Raw genomic sequence first — 15,752 nt, 5'->3', positions numbered from 1 at the left:
ACTTTCTTCATCCATTCCCCATAATCATCATCATCATTATCATCCTCTCTCTCTCTCTCTCTCTCTCTCTCTCTCTCTCTCTCTCTCTCTCTCTCTCACACACACACACACATACACACACACACACAGAGTTAATAATTACATTACTTAAAATATGTTTTCTTAAATTTGGAAAACATTAAGATTAGTTCAAGGTGACAGGAGAATGATATGTTTCTAATTGGATATTTTCACAAGTCCCAGAAGACCTGAATTCAGCTGTGAGAATTCCATGTTTAGCTAAAAGTTGACATGGAGTCCTAAAAGCCATGCTTCCTACAGACAACTGGCCCTACATAAAGCCTTGTTGTAGGTAGTAATCATTCCGTTGCTCCCTAGATTTGCATGGAATTAGCTAGGCTTTTCTGTGTTACATGCTAAAGTAAAAAGGGAGGTGAGCTGATAGCTTTATAGGTAAGAATGGATTGAGTGTTTTTCTACTGAGCTAAATTCAGAGTAAATAGGCTTTTGCCTTTGGGGTATCACCTGTTAACTCATGTCTATAAAAGAGCATCATTAGATCTTCTCTATCGGAATGTGAACTAGTGAGAATGTAACTGGCTGCCTATATAGAATGAACTCATCTGTCTTGTTGTTGCTGAGAATTCTTCAGCAGATACTTTTAGCAGCATAAATCATGGCCATTATTGCAGTACTAGGGTGTTCTCACACGGAAATGTCACACCTCTCCAGTAAAAGATGATTATTGATATTCTGTATATATTAATTAATGCTGGAAATTAATATGGTGTGCTCTCTTTTAGTATTGTTTTATTATAGTGCCTTTAATGATTGATTTTGGCAAATAGCTAAGCCTTCACCAGTGTTCCAATGTCCTAGAAAGTCCTTGAAGCTGGCCCTGAGCTTGGTATTCAGTAAGAATGTTACCTATTCACTAACATTCAAATTCACTTCTAGTAGAGACAGTGAAACTAATTGGGCATTACAATTTACTTAAATAGAGCCAGAAAAGCTCAGGGCTAGTCTACATAGTAATTACTTAGGACAATAGCTGAGTCACACCCAAACACAGGAATATACAATGGCCTAGGAAATAGGTATGTTGTAGTATTATTCATGAAAGGGTTAGTAGAACAGAATTCTCCTTGTGCAGGTTTTTATCTAGGCCCATAGGAATAGCATAATCAGGTATTTACTAAAGGACCCCTGGTGGTGGGTTTAACAATGACTAGCATTACATCAGAGCATTCACCTGGCTTCTGTCTTTAGCTGATCTTAAATAAGGGTTGTTCCTATTCTCAGTTGTAAGCACAGCCTGGCTTCCGTTATCTTTTTATATATGCATTTTCTTTGTTTTGTGTTAAGAACCAGTATAACTTGGCAAATGTATTTGCCTATCCTTCTTGTTTTTCTTCTGTATTATAAGACTGGTGTGCGCTTTGAGAATACACATACAGATACAGTACTCCCTTGTATCGTGTCTGTTTGTTGCCCCCTTCTCACCAACTCCATGCCCACATGTCTGAAAACCTAATTTCCCACGGATTGAGGGGGCCACCTGGGGCCAGTCTGTGGCAAATGAGACCAGGATTCATACAATCAAGAAAAGAGTGGAAAGCAAGAACTGAAATTTTAGAAGAAAATGATCACTAACTCAAAATCTTATACCCAGAGAAATCTCACAAGTGCAATAGAGCTGAAGACGTTTTCAGTCTACCAAACATTGAGGTCAAGAAGTCAAATACAGAGAGAATAATTAATAGACCCTAAATATCTGTCATCCAGCAAGACCAGGTGTCTTAATTTGTGTTCTTTTTCTATGATTAAAACACCATGACAAAAAAAAAAGCATCTTGTGTATGAGAGGATTTATTTTTCTCATACTTGGATACCACAGTCCATCCCTGAAGGACGTCAGGGCAAAAACTCAAGGTAGAAAACTGGAGGCAGGACAGTTGCTGAGGCTATAGACAAGTGCTGGTTTACTGGCTTGCTCCTCATGGATATGCAGCCTTCTCTCTCTCTCCCTCTCTCTCTCTATCTCTTACTTTTATTTATTTTTTACAGTTCAGTTGTTACCCCCTCCTGTTCTGCCCTCCCACATTTCTACATCCTATTCTGTCTACCCCCTGTCTCCAAGAGGATGTCCCCACGTCTACCCCACCCCCTACCAGGCCTCCCCACTCCCTGGGGCCTCAAGTCTCTGAAAGTCTTCTCTCACTGAGGTCATACCAGGCAGTCCTCTGCTGTATATGTGTCTGGCCTTGGATCAGCTCCTGTATGCTGCCTGATTGGTGGCTCAGTGTCTGAGCATACAGATCCAGGTTAGTTGAGACTGCTGCTTTTCCTATGGGGTCACCCTCCTTCTCTCTTATATTATTTCTACCTACTCTTCCACATAAGTATGTAGGACCACTAAGCCAGAGGTGGAACCTCTCACATTGAACTGAGCTTAATCTTACCAATCATCAATCATGAAAATCCTCTACAAGCTTGTACACAGAACAATATGGTGAGAGCATTTTTCAGCTGAGATTTCCTCCTTTCAAGTGGCTCCAGTTTGTGTCAAGTTAACTTAAAACTAGTTTCTAAACAGCCTTGAAGCATCTACATCTTTGATGATGCTTGCTTAGGAATTATGTAGGTGTTTTTCCATAAAATCACATTGTTTGAAGCAGGAAATACCAGCATACCACCATTATATTGACCACTATATTATATTTCCTCACTATATATTATAATGACCACTAGAGAGTTATTTAAAATTAAACTCTTTATTTTATTATTCAGTATTTCACTTAATTAACATACAAATAATCAGTCAATTTTCATAAATGTATATAATTATAATTTGAGTACGTTTACTTGATCCATTTCCTTTATTTGCAGTTCCTTATTCCTCTTTGTACTGGCTAGTTTTGTGTCAACTTGACACAGCTGGAGTTATCACAGAGAAAGGAGCTTCAGTTGAGGAAATGCCTCCATGAGATCCAACTGTAAGGCATTTTCTCAATTAGTGATCAAGGGGGAGAGGCCCCTTGTGGGTGGGACCATCTCTGGGCTGGTAGTCTTGTGTTCTATAAGAGAGCAGGCTGAGCAAGCCAGTGGAAAATAAGCCAGTAAAGAACATTCCTCCATGGCCTCTGTATCAACTCCAGCTTCCTGACCTGCTTGAATTCCAGTCCTAACTTCCTTTGCTGATAAACAGCAGTATGGAAGTGTAAGCCAAATAAACCCTTTCTTCCCCAACTTGCTCCTTGGTCATGATGTTTGTGCAGGAATAGAAACCCTGACTAAGACACTTTCAGAGTCTACCACTTCCCTACCTCCCTGCCAAATAGTATTCTTTCAGTTTTCATGTCCTGAGTATGTGAGTATGCATCTGTGCACATGTGAGTGCTTAGGTGTCTGTATGTGTGAGTAGGTGTATCTGCATGTCTGTGTGTATATGTGTGTGTCTATGAATGTGTGAGTATATATATATATATATATATATATATATATGTGTGTGTGTGTGTCTATATATGCCTATCTCTCTGTGTGTCTGTATGTGTCTGTGTGTCAGTGTGTCTGTATGTGTCTGTATGTGTGAACGTGTGTGTGTGTTTGAGTGTGTGTGTGAAAGTGTGTCTGTGTATATTTGTATGTATCTATATGTGTCTCTGTGTATGAGACTGTGTAGGTATGTGTGTCTGAGTATGTGTGTGTCTGCATGTGTATGTGTGCGACAGTATGGGTCTCTCTGTGTGTATATATGTGGTGTGAATGTGGAGTCTGTGTGTTTTTGTGTGTGTGTGTGTTGCTGCAAACTGAAATCAACACCTGCCACTTTTTCCTACAGTACCAGCAGGAATTTGAGGTTTTGCCATAGAGCTTTGCCTTTGTCTCTAGCTTCTGAGCACAGGAGGTGATTTATTTATTAGTGGTTCCTCTACTTCGTCCTCCCTACAGACCTCCCTGCCTGTGGGCTGTACCCTCTGCAGCTGCTCCTACCTCAGGTACTTTGCATAAGCATTTGCACCTGCTTGGTGTATACCTTCCTGACATCTTCCTCTCAGTTACTACTGCTCAATATTCATATACAAGCCCAGGTGTTACTCAAATTCCTTATGACTTTCGTCTTGTTCCTCCCATGATAACACTTATCATAATTGTACCCCTATCAGAGTTGTGCAATCCATTTCAATTCCAACTCCACAAAACCAAAGATAGATTCTGACCCTTTTCGTTATTTATTTTTTTGACTTGGGACTAGAAATATAGCTGATATTGCTAAATAATATTTGAAGCAATAATATATAATTTTTAAATGAAACAACATATATACTTTAAAATTTGTTTTCTTCTGTTACAAAACCAACAAACAAGCATTAGACGGATTTTACTTGTGTTTATTTTTAATCATACCTTAGATAAATGTCTTCCAGTGCGGTGACATGTCACTCAATGTTCTGATTCTGATTACTTTCTTAACTACTGCTTAAAAGTCTGAGCAGGGAAATCTTAATCATGGCTAAAGCTCAGCTCTATTAGGTTGAAACTTCTGAGACTAGAGGGAATTTTGATTTCCAGGAACTGTACTCAACTTGGACTAAAGTGGAGTTCTCTAATTCAGAAGCTAATTGCTGCCTTTAAACTTTTATATCTTAGCAAATATCCACTTTCCCAGTAAGCTTGTTTTATGTTCATCACTGTCATCACCATCATTACCATTATCACTATCATCATTACCATATCTTATAATTAAGATGGTGCAAGCACTTACTGAATGCTGCTATGTGCTTTCTGGAATCTAGGTCTTAAGGAGTAGAAAGGAGAGGAGCCCTGTACACCTCATGTTTGGCCAACGGTCTCTGGGGTAGGTGTTGAAAGACACCTATAGACGTTTCTTCACCCTGTCTTTTTTCTAGACCCAAAATCACTCCTGCTGCTGCTGACTTTTAGCCCTTTTCTCCCAAGGCTGAATTGTGTCCATAGTTATACAAGGAAAGTAGAAATGTAGCAAGTTCTGTGCCAGAGATTAATATGTGATAGATTAAATTTCACATAGATGGGGACTATCAAATCAAAGGGTATCTCACTGAATAAAAATAGTGATAAACCTCAAATGCTTCTCTGTTCATTTTTTTCCTGCCTACCAATTTTATAATGCTTTTAGGATTAATTGGGGGGTGTTTTATAGCACCAATATGACAGATGTTAAATGCCTTGTGTCTGTCACATTTAACACAACAAAGATATGGAGAAATTCTGTGTAGTATTTGTATTTACTATGAAGAGAGTAACTGTAAGTATTTAGAAAAAAATTATAGTTATGGCTTCCTTCAGTCAGGGAAATTCAGAGTGACGTAAGTTATCACCGTGCTCCTTCTTTGACAGGCACATAGTATAAGCATGTATTTGTGCTAGTTAGCTAATCGTGAGCTGAGTGGGGCATTTTTGAAGCTTGCCGGATTTGTGGGTTATGTGGTTGAAGCAGTCAGAATGCCTCACACTCCTTGCTTCACCTGGCATCCTTTTGGTTTTGTGGGGTAGGGTGGGAAAGCTAGATGGTCATCTCGCTGCCTTACAACATGTTTTCATTCCTATCAATATTTGTGATCTCACTTTCGAGGAGAAACATGGGGTGGGGGTGTGAAGCTGGCAGGTGGACGTGAACAATTGAAGCTAGCCCAAATTCTGGATTTCCAATCACTTACATCGGTTCTGATGCCCAGGAGGAGCTACTTCGGGTTAGATACAACCTGATTACTCAAAAACAAATGTTTTTCCCTCCTGCCAATGCAGGCTTCCAGGGTTACTCTCTGTTCAGCTCTTCAGAAAAACAAAACAATGAAACCTGAAGGTAGCTGGATGGAGCTGAGAACAAATAATCTTCATGAAATTACCCAGAGCAGGAGAGCAAAATGGCTCATGTCACCTTTCCTTTATAGATGTAAGCTTCAACATTCAAATATGTGGGATACTCACAAAGGTCAGTGAATTAATAACAGGCAAAGAGGGATTTCAAGGGAGATGAGTTAGAACACAAGGCATAAAGAGTTAAGGGGAATAATGAAACAGGAAGGATTAAATGGGGTGGGGGATGGGAGGGCAGGGTAGAGATGAGATCTACAGAGGAATAACTTACACTAAAGACTTGTTGATAATAAAGCCCAGTCCTGGAGGGCAACTCAGAGCATTGGCAATATTCTGTCATGTTTGGGGGTCTAGAAACGTATTGGCCTCCAACTCTAAAATAGATAACTCGTTCATGACACTGGCTTTTTTGTTTGTTAATCAGTGGTGTCTAATAAAAGTACTATTACCTGTATATAAGGTAATCCCATTTAAATTCTTTTGATATGTGTGCATTTATAGACTTTAGGAAACTTCTCTATTTATATGTTTTTCTATGACTTTTTTAATGTAGCAGGTTTTTTTTATCAGACATGTCAAAGTCTAAATCCAAGCCACATTCCTTAGAATGTGGACTACCAATTGAGGAAGGTTTTAAATATTGAAGTGATTACAGTTTTATAACAGTGCCATCAAGTGCTTTAGATAAAGTCGTTAATTAAGTCAATCTTAATAGTGTCTTAATACTCATCAACTTTTACAAAGAAAAATTTTAGAAGCTTAATGTCAATAATTATTTAGTTGGGTAAATTAAATCTCACAATTTAAAAGGTCAATGCTGAATATTTTTCACCATAATATTATAAGTAAAATATTTAATATGGCATCAGAAAATATTATTTATTAAATTAGGAAGTACATGAAGAATATTCATATTTAGAACTGACTATATGCACATTAAGTACAGATAGGAACTGTGCACTAATTGAATCTAACTGAATTTAATATTTTATGAGTAAAAATAGAAGTTGCCATTTTCCAAATATTTTTAAAAGAAAACACAGTGAAATTAAAATCTACAGTGTAAAAGGTATAGATGTGGTTGGAGTCATGGCTCAGTGGTTAAGCATGCTTGCTATTCTCCCAAGGAACATGAGTTTGGATCCCAGTCCACAAACCTAGCAGCTCACAACTGCTTGTAACTCCATCTCCAGAGGGATCGAATGTACTCCTCTGCCTTCTGAGTATATTATCACATGTATGGCACTTGTGCAAACACACACACACACACACAAATAAACCTTTAAATGTTAAATATTTTTTGCTTAACATCAAAAACTTTCTCTCTTATTTACACGTTATCAGTTTAGTTTAGTAATGTTTGAGTTTTTGAATACCAGCAAATAAATCAACTTATTGTGAATCACATTAATAGCAAAGATTTTATATGGTGACTGTTACAGTCTTTTGCTTCAAAATCACTAATTAATATATCAGACAAATTAGCTACGAAAAATATTAGTTTTGAAATTTTAAATAAAATGTCCTAATATTCATAAAAATTGTCTTCATGAGAGTAAGGCTGAGTGCTCAGCTCTCAATGGGACATCTGTGGGGAATTGCAGGCTGGTCTTCAGATGACCTGAGGTCTGAACCCCGATGGTCATAAATCACCTACATGACATGGTAGGTGTTCCCTCATGCTCCTGAAACTCCGGCCTCTGCCTAAGGTACCACCTCTCACAGCCCTCACAAGAAAAGCATCTTCAGTAGTTACTTAAGCAATGGCTTAAGATTCTGACCTTCAGGCTAAACTCCTTCTCAGTTACCTAGCAACAGTGAAGACCATAAAAAGGGGTGCTCAGCCTGCACCTCACTCTCTTATTCCTTTGTCCTCTCACCTCTCTCTTCTCTCACTTCTCTCTCCTCTTCCTTTTTTCTTTGTCTTCTTCTTTCCTCTCTCTCTCTCTCTCTCTCTCTCTCTCTCTCTCTCTCTCTCTCTCTCTCTCTCTCTCTTTTTCTCCCTCCCTCCCTCTTCCCTGTCTCCCACAACCCTGGTAGCTTTAGCAAAGTAGCTCCGGGGGGTGGTCCCCAGGCAGGGCTGCCTCTTGACCACCCCCTGAACAGTGGGATAGAGGAATGTCCACCCAGGGATGAGTGGACAGCGTAGGTAGCAGCCCTCCCATGTCTGACTGACCAGAGAATAGGGAAACTCTAGCGGAGTGTGGGCATCTTTTTCCTTCAGTTCTTCCCCAGGGCCCCAGGACACCCCCCTACTTTTTTTTTGTTACCAACAGACATCTATATCAAATTACATCTATATTTCAGGGAACATTTTGGAAGAGGGGGACTGAAAGATAATAAGACCTGGAGGTTGAGGAGTACTGTACTATAATAGTGTCTATTGAATATGACACTGAGTCCTAACTCAGTCAACTCATAACTGATTACAGTTGTTGTCTGCTGGAGGAGGGAGGAGTCTTTTGGAGATGGGGTGGTGGGTTCAGGTTGTGGCATCTGGTAGGTTGCCAGAGCACCAGCTGCTGGCCATATACTCATATACATAAAAGGAGCATTAATTGAACCCAGCAAGTTACAAAAAGAAAAATGGTGGTGGGGGATGTGCAATTGAGAGGGAATATTACAGGGGCATAAATGATGATATGCAAATTAAATCCAGTGAGAACTGTACATATGCAGTTACTAACTGAATCTAAATAAATTTCAATGTTTTACAAATCTAAATGGAAGTTGGCATTGGCCAATAGTTTTTAAAGCAAGCTTGGGAGAGGTTGTAGGGACCAAGTGAGGGTGAACATGTTTAAAGTACATTGTATGTATGTAAAACTTCCCAACATGAATAAAAAAAATAAAACTGAAAAATAACATAAAATTCAAAAAGAAAAGCAATATGGAGGACAAATAATTCCAATGATGATATTTCAAAGATTTTCAAAGATTATTTTGAAATTTCATAACTTCTTGAAATACATTAATTTGCAGAATGGTTGTATAGCATTTCTATTTTTGAGTGGGAACATATAGCTGATTTGAAGTAGAAAGTAGAAAAGAAGTAAAAATTGTAGCATTTCAATTTGACAAAATTTTCAAAAGATTTTAAAATAGCAATAGTTTTATGTTGTAAAATTTTCATAAATTCTTTTTTCAAAATTACAAATTTGAGAAAAATTTCAACTTTGCAAGTTTTTTAAACCTCATCATTGATAGTGATAATTTTTAACAATTACTGTGTGGGCTACAAGGAAGAATAAATTTAAAACACCAATAACTTTAAAAACTTTAAGATACAATACTGAATAAAAGCATATTAAAAAAAATCTCAAGTGGCTTAATGTTCGATCAAGAATAATGATGTTCCTAAATGCATAATATTTAGGAAAAATTGTATTAGGAATATTTTTAAATATTATTAATATTTTTAAAAACAGTGAAATAGTTTAAGAATTTGCTTCTTTTTAGAAAACTTTTTAAAATTAAAATTCAATTCATATCCATAACCAGGTTGAAGCTCACCATTGGGGAAGACTATTTCTTTTACTCTCAGAATTCCTTAGTTGGCTGTAGTTCTTTGAGTGTGCGATCCTGTCAGATTTCCCATTTCTATGCTATTATGTCTATTGATGATGCCATTGATTAGATCTTTTTGGGCAGCCATATTATTTGTGGTTTTGTAGGTGTTTCCTAAAAATTACTTCATACTTGAATATAAGCTTTTTCTTTGTAACATTTCCCTAAAAAGTATAGTGTACCAAAGATTTTCATAGAATTTACATTGAGTTTTGTGAGAAGTTATCTGGACATAATGTACATAGAAGAATGTATGTGAAATATATATAAATAATGTGTCTTTAAAATATGGCATTTGATCATCCCCATATTGTACTAGAGTCAGTTTTCCACAGTGGAAGCTCTTTGTGAAATTATGCTTACATTTCTTTGATGGAGGTTTGTGTATTGGGGGTGTTAGTAAGAACAGACAGTCACCTCTTGGGAAGCACTCACTCTTAGGGCTTTACAGTGCTTAAATCATTGTATGGCACCATATGTTCAGGAGATCAATGTGTCTCACTTATATAAACTACCAAAATTCAAAGTCAATTATAATCTGGAAGCACTACTTTTTAAAAGTATGTTCCAACCTCCTGGAGACAGTGTGCATTGTTGTGTGGTTCTGGTACAATTCCTGTGGCCATGACACCATCATCCCACACAAAGGAATGTGATAAAGGACCCACAGAGAAAATTTCTGCCAGTGTCTCTGCCCTCTGCGTATTTAGTTCTTAAAGTAGAGGAAGTAATTGCAAGTCTAAAGGGTCCAGTTCTTGCAACAAAATGACCATACACTCCCAGGAACTGTGCTATACAAAGTTGAGGGCTCTAGAACATACAATGATATATGATTAATACCTCAGAATAACATAATAAGATAATATGGAGGCAGGAACACTTTACCCAGCACAGTCCCAACCTAGGAAACAAATACCCATCAGAATTCTAGAGGAGATGTTCCAGACCACGCATGAAGACTTGTCAGAGTGACGAAAGGCAGGCTCTGGAACAAACCAGATAGACTCTTCCTTGGTTGGTATTTTTCCAAGCCGCTTTGGAAAATAGTCTCCATATGTGCTGGCTACTTCAGGAATTGACTCAACTGAAAAGATATTCCCTTTTCAGACCATTTCAAGAAACATCTAACTGTGAGAAAGTTGAAAAGACTGTCCTTAGGAAGGGATCCTAGCCTAACATCTTCTCCTCCTTGTCATATCATGTTGAGTTCTGCCCTGAGTCAACATTCTACATAGTAATATTAACATCTTAGCTCACAAATGCTATCAGAGTCATCTTCTCATATTTGCATCTTCAGTAATGTAGCTAACATTGTTCTTTAGTTGCATAACCTTCATTTTTGTATGTCCACATGCATGTTCTTTAGCTTGTGTTCCTGTGTTCACATCATCGCTGTGTTCTTAGTCTAAAGAACACCTTTAAGTATATATTTTTAATGAAAGTGTACTGGAAAATTTGTTTCAGAATGTTCTATCATTATTCTTAACAATATTTGCTTGAAGATGGCCCTATTACTTGGGGGAAAATAGCCTCACAGTGTAAGGTTGTGGCTTAGTAATTTCATTCTTTCAGTACATCTACTTTTTTGTAATTTGTACTTTTTCACTGAGAAGTCAAATGACCTAATAATTTGTTAACTCTGGAAATGTGTCTTTTGTATGATATTTTAAAAGATTTTTTTTCCTGAAAAACAGCATCAATTGTTTTCTGAGGTAATAAAGTGCTTCTGAGATATGTAGTTTAATTTTTTATTACCTTCATGAATTTTCTGCTTTTATTTCAGTGAATATTGCTTTTTCAGGGTTCTTATTTCAGGATTTAAGGCATGCATGTTCATATACATGCATATATATGTATATACACACAAATATACATATTAAGTTATACCCATATATACATATAAACTATGCACATATACACATACATACACATGTATACACAAATAAATATATACATATGTAAATGTTTGTGTACACATATACACATACATATATACATGTACATGTATGCATATATATAATGTGTATATTCATTTTATTTTTATCATTTATCTTTTCATTTTTTATTAGATCTTTTTTAATGAGTCTTCCCATTCAAGAGTTATTTCTTCCATTCTATTAGGCAAACAGATTTAGTTAGAGTTTATTAACTACAGATTTGTACAAGTGAATTCATATGTTTTTAGATTCCTTTTCAAATTCCTTGTAGGCTCTCTCTTTCTGTCTTTGTATCTGTCTCTCTGTCTCTGTGTCTCTCTCTCACCTGTTTTACTATGGTTAACTTTAACATTTGTATCTTATAACTGTTTACTTTCCTCACAAGACATTTCTGTTACAACTCTTATATTTTTCTTCTGTATATTTGCTGTGGTATATTCTTGTCTCCTTTTGGATCAGATAAGTTTTATTCAGTTATCTAAAACTTTATAAGCAATGATGAATGTTTTCTGTATGCTGACAGGCAAAGTTATAGCAGTAATTAATCAATTCCAGGGCCTGAGAGCTTCCTGGGTCTCACTACAACTGCCAATATGGTTTGTCTTTCTTTAACTCTTTAGTTTAACCTTCATGGATCCCAACACACACTCTAGTCATGTTATAATGAAACTCATTTCTTTTGGCTCTGGAATCCTATTTCTTTTTTCAAAGGAGCAGAAACTCAGACCTAGTCCAAGATGGATTCTATGGGAAAATGTACCCCAATCCTAGACTTAACTTTCTCAGACCCATTCACACAGACTTTGGCCTCTGACTCTTCATTACTGTGCCAGCTGTTTAAGAAATTGTTCACATAGCTTTTCTAGTTACTTTTAGTAGAATATTTGATCTGGACTCCTCTAGCTGTTACTATCAGGTGTAAAACTTTAGTAATAATCACTTCTTAATCTAGCTTCTATACTTTTGGAAGATGCACTATTCTTTTATGTTGTTATTGATTTTATTTATTTGCTTGTTTCATTTGGTGTTTTTGAGACATTGTTTTTCTGTGTAGCTCCAGCTTTGCAGGAATTCAGTCTGTAGACCAGGCTTGCCTCATACTTAGAGATCTGCCTGATTCCTCCTGATTGCTGGGATTAAAGACATGTACCACTACCATAGTACAGGTAAAATGTACTGTTCTTAAAACAAACAAACAAAAACCTATCTATCATGCTCACATTCCCTATTAACCTTCATTTATTTTATTCTTTAAACTTTCTTAACTCTTAACCTAGCTGCTTATGAAAAAAATGAGTTACAGAGTTAGAGGAACACTCATTGTTTCCTAGGACATGAGTACAATTTAGTAAGAACTCTAACATACCAAACTCAAAGACCTTTCTCTTTTAAAAGTAGGAATCAAAAGTGAATAGCTCACAAATGACAGATGGAAAATATATATAAAAATTCTTTGTATGATTAATATCTACCCATAAAACTTTGATCTTGAAAGTTAAGATTCCCATCCTGGCAATAGAGGTACACTGTAGGATGCCCTACATCATAGCATCTGTTTACTCCAGTAAAGAGTGTCTTTTACTCCTTCATAGCTCATCCTTAGCTGGAAGTAAAATTAAGAAGTGTCCTAGTAAGACAGGTGTTAAAAAAATTGGAAGCTTGGATAGTCTAAGGAAATATAGAACTGAACAATTCCAAGAGAGGTAGTAAGCTGTGCTGGCTCAATTTATGACCTGGATCTTCAGGTCATTCTTCAGTGGCAGTCCTGTAGGAGGAATGGTTCAGCCACCTCTATGTTAAATGCCAGGGGCTATACAGCCACAAAGGCATCTCCTTCAGGAGACCTAATTGAAGACTGCCTGAAAGATCAAGGATTGCTGTTGCAGCCAAGGACAGCCAATCCAGAACTGCTGTTTAGAAGAGATGCTTTCAGATGGTCCTTTCTTCTGTCTCAGCTCCAAACTTTGTCTCTGTAAATCCTTCCATGGGTGTTTTGTTCCCAATTCTAAGAAGGGGCAAAGTATCCACACTTAGGTGTTTGTTCTTCTTGAGTTTCATGTGTTTTGCAAATTGTATCTTATATCTTGGGTATTCTAAGTTTCTGGGCTAGGGCTAATATCCACTTATCAGTGAGTATATATTGTGTGAGTTCTTTTGTGATTGGGTTACCTCACTCAGGATGATGCCCTCCAGGTCCATCCATTTGCCTAGGAATTTCATAAATTCATTCTTTTTAATAGCTGAGTAGTACTCCATTGTGTAAATGTACCACATTTTCTGTATCCATTCCTCTGTTGAAGGGCATCTGGATTCTTTCCAGGTTCTGGCTATTATAAATAAGGATGCTATGAACATAGTGGAGCATGTGTCCTTATTACAAGTTGGGACATCTTCTGGAAATATGCCCAGGAGAGGTATTGCTCAATCTGTCTGCCCCACCTGGGGATCCACCCCACATACAACCACGAAACCAAGACACTATTGCATATGCCAGCAAGATTTTGTTGACAGGACCCTGATATAGCTATCTCTTGTGAGGCTATGCCAGTGTCTGGCAAATACAGAAGTAGATGCTCACAGTCATCTGTTGGATGGAACACAGGGCCCCTAAAGAAGGAGCTAGAGAAAGTAACCAAGGAGCTAAAGGGGTCTGCAAACCCTATAGGAGGATCAATAATATGAAGTAACCAGTAGACCACATAAGTATGTCTCTAGTTACATATGTAGCAGAGGGTGGCCTAGTTGGCCATCTATGGGAGGAGAGGCCCTTGGTCTTGCGAAGATCATATGCCCCAGTACAGGGGAATGCCAGGGCCAGGAAGCAGGAGTGGGTGGGTTGGGGAGCAGGGCAGGGGAAGGGTATAGGGGACTTTCAGGATAACATTTGAAATGTAGATGAAGAAAATACCTAATAAAAAAAGGAAGAAAAAATGCTAAAAAAAAAAAAGCTGCTTTCTTAGGACTAATGGGGTGTGGGTGGAGGTTATTAAAGAGCTTGCAGCAGCATTCAGATTAGCTTTCTGTGGTATTTCTCACCTTTTCCTGGAGTCTGTGTCATTGACTCTGGTGCCACCTCACCTCCAACACTCAAGGGCAGGTAGGATCAGGAAATGAGTAATTCAGGGCAAAGGCAGGTAGAGTCCTAAGTGGGAGGACTAGAAATCAGAAAATAAAGAAGACAGAGAACTTGGAAACAAGAGGTCTTGCAGAAAGTAATGGCTTATGCCAAGAAAGTTTATTAAGAAAGAAAGCATGTTCTATATAGTTTGTAAGGAACAAATGGGTCAAGATCAAGAGAAAATTATCACATAGTGGAATAAAATCATCAGGAAGCTAATAAAACAAGGTTGAACAAAAGAAACACAAATGATCTCAAGTGTATCACACACCCAGCACACAGTGGTCTTGGGGTGGCAACTATATTCTCTTCCAAAGGAAAAGACAAGTTTTCTTGAACTAAAACCTTAATTCTTTCAATGTCTTGAACCCAACCTCATACTATGGCTATCTGGGCATGGATATAAAACTACATTTCTTTTGTCTTTTCACTAGGACCTAAACAAAAGCTGTGGGTCAGCCAGGCTCTCAACAGATTGAAAACACTTTAATTTTTAACAACTTGGTAATCTATAACTCCTTTCTGGACCATTTTCTTAATAATATATGTAGGCAAGTGTGTTGACTTCTCATCTGAAGAGACATATGGCACTATAAGGATAATATACATATCCATGCTGAACAATTTTTAGATAAGGCCTGAGTAGAAAGCAAAAATCCTTCCACAGGTATCTGTGATAAACTGAGATAATCTAAGTGCTGCTTGTTTATTTTCTTTCATCCAATAAAAATAGGAAACTATGTGCTTATGGTTATAGCATCAATGTAATCAGGTAAGTAAGAAGTAAATATTGAGTAATACAAGTTTCTGTTGATGGTTGTTTAGTATGGAGAAAAATATATACAATGTGTGTCTAATTGGGTGTGGACTATAATTTTCAGCATTATTGGCTTGAAAAAACTGACATAGATTGGAGCAACCAATGTGTCTTTTAGACCCCTGCATCCCATCTTGTCCTATCTTTGACTAACCTAGGTGGAATAGCCACTGAGAGGTAATAGAATAAAGACATTCTTGATGCATATCCTTTGATCATGAACCACTCAGGAGATGAAAACTCAGTTTAGAATAGTACCATGTTCATTCACTACACCCAGTTCCTCCTGACAGCTTGGGTTCTGCTGAATTGAAGTCTCCTGATAAAGTCTACAGAAGAAAATTGTCTAAGGACAATAAGCCTGAATAGCCTGTCTCTGTAAAGAGATGTTACATCTTATAAACTCTCAAGCTTAGATACTGGGTTTGGGACAAGGTAGATATTAAACAAATAA

This window comes from Mus caroli, unplaced genomic scaffold, assembly GCF_978045245.1.
Source record: "Mus caroli unplaced genomic scaffold, Mus_caroli_1 scaffold_9, whole genome shotgun sequence".
Taxonomy (NCBI): Eukaryota; Metazoa; Chordata; class Mammalia; order Rodentia; family Muridae; genus Mus; species Mus caroli.
This window is presented reverse-complemented; position numbering follows the sequence as displayed.